The sequence below is a fragment of the Phoenix dactylifera genome, chromosome 14 (assembly GCF_051530095.1).
Source record: "Phoenix dactylifera cultivar Ajwa chromosome 14, Ajwa_hap1_PhDact_Kaust_v1.1, whole genome shotgun sequence".
Taxonomy (NCBI): domain Eukaryota; kingdom Viridiplantae; phylum Streptophyta; class Magnoliopsida; order Arecales; family Arecaceae; genus Phoenix; species Phoenix dactylifera.
In genome coordinates, this window is record NC_143203.1 from 1 (window position 1) to 2500 (window position 2500).

Here is a 2500-nt window from a genome sequence, read left to right on the forward strand (position 1 = left end):
ACCCTAAACCCTAAACCCTAAACCCTAAACCCTAAACCCTAAACCCTAAACCCTAAACCCTAAACCCTAAACCCTAAACCCTAAACCCTAAACCCTAAACCCTAAACCCTAAACCCTAAACCCTAAACCCTAAACCCTAAACCCTAAACCCTAAACCCTAAACCCTAAACCCTAAACCCTAAACCCTAAACCCTAAACCCTAAACCCTAAACCCTAAACCCTAAACCCTAAACCCTAAACCCTAAACCCTAAACCCTAAACCCTAAACCCTAAACCCTAAACCCTAAACCCTAAACCCTAAACCCTAAACCCTAAACCCTAAACCCTAAACCCTAAACCCTAAACCCTAAACCCTAAACCCTAAACCCTAAACCCTAAACCCTAAACCCTAAACCCTAAACCCTAAACCCTAAACCCTAAACCCTAAACCCTAAACCCTAAACCCTATAACCCTAAACCCTAAACCCTAAACCCTAAACCCTAAACCCTAAACCCTAAACCCTAAACCCTAAACCCTAAACCCTAAACCCTAAACCCTAAACCCTAAACCCTAAACCCTAAACCCTAAACCCTAAACCCTAAACCCTAAACCCTAAACCCTAAACCCTAAACCCTAAACCCTAAACCCTAAACCCTAAACCCTAAACCCTAAACCCTAAACCCTAAACCCTAAACCCTAAACCCTAAACCCTAAACCCTAAACCCTAAACCCTAAACCCTAAACCCTAAACCCTAAACCCTAAACCCTAAACCCTAAACCCTAAACCCTAAACCCTAAACCCTAAACCCTAAACCCTAAACCCTAAACCCTAAACCCTAAACCCTAAACCCTAAACCCTAAACCCTAAACCCTAAACCCTAAACCCTAAACCCTAAACCCTAAACCCTAAACCCTAAACCCTAAACCCTAAACCCTAAACCCTAAACCCTAAACCCTAAACCCTAAACCCTAAACCCTAAACCCTAAACCCTAAACCCTAAACCCTAAACCCTAAACCCTAAACCCTAAACCCTAAACCCTAAACCCTAAACCCTAAACCCTAAACCCTAAACCCTAAACCCTAAACCCTAAACCCTAAACCCTAAACCCTAAACCCTAAACCCTAAACCCTAAACCCTAAACCCTAAACCCTAAACCCTAAACCCTAAACCCTAAACCCTAAACCCTAAACCCTAAACCCTAAACCCTAAACCCTAAACCCTAAACCCTAAACCCTAAACCCTAAACCCTAAACCCTAAACCCTAAACCCTAAACCCTAAACCCTAAACCCTAAACCCTAAACCCTAAACCCTAAACCCTAAACCCTAAACCCTAAACCCTAAACCCTAAACCCTAAACCCTAAACCCTAAACCCTAAACCCTAAACCCTAAACCCTAAACCCTAAACCCTAAACCCTAAACCCTAAACCCTAAACCCTAAACCCTAAACCCTAAACCCTAAACCCTAAACCCTAAACCCTAAACCCTAAACCCTAAACCCTAAACCCTAAACCCTAAACCCTAAACCCTAAACCCTAAACCCTAAACCCTAAACCCTAAACCCTAAACCCTAAACCCTAAACCCTAAACCCTAAACCCTAAACCCTAAACCCTAAACCCTAAACCCTAAACCCTAAACCCTAAACCCTAAACCCTAAACCCTAAACCCTAAACCCTAAACCCTAAACCCTAAACCCTAAACCCTAAACCCTAAACCCTAAACCCTAAACCCTAAACCCTAAACCCTAAACCCTAAACCCTAAACCCTAAACCCTAAACCCTAAACCCTAAACCCTAAACCCTAAACCCTAAACCCTAAACCCTAAACCCTAAACCCTAAACCCTAAACCCTAAACCCTAAACCCTAAACCCTAAACCCTAAACCCTAAACCCTAAACCCTAAACCCTAAACCCTAAACCCTAAACCCTAAACCCTAAACCCTAAACCCTAAACCCTAAACCCTAAACCCTAAACCCTAAACCCTAAACCCTAAACCCTAAACCCTAAACCCTAAACCCTAAACCCTAAACCCTAAACCCTAAACCCTAAACCCTAAACCCTAAACCCTAAACCCTAAACCCTAAACCCTAAACCCTAAACCCTAAACCCTAAACCCTAAACCCTAAACCCTAAACCCTAAACCCTAAACCCTAAACCCTAAACCCTAAACCCTAAACCCTAAACCCTAAACCCTAAACCCTAAACCCTAAACCCTAAACCCTAAACCCTAAACCCTAAACCCTAAACCCTAAACCCTAAACCCTAAACCCTAAACCCTAAACCCTAAACCCTAAACCCTAAACCCTAAACCCTAAACCCTAAACCCTAAACCCTAAACCCTAAACCCTAAACCCTAAACCCTAAACCCTAAACCCTAAACCCTAAACCCTAAACCCTAAACCCTAAACCCTAAACCCTAAACCCTAAACCCTAAACCCTAAACCCTAAACCCTAAACCCTAAACCCTAAACCCTAAACCCTAAACCCTAAACCCTAAACCCTAAACCCTAAACCCTAA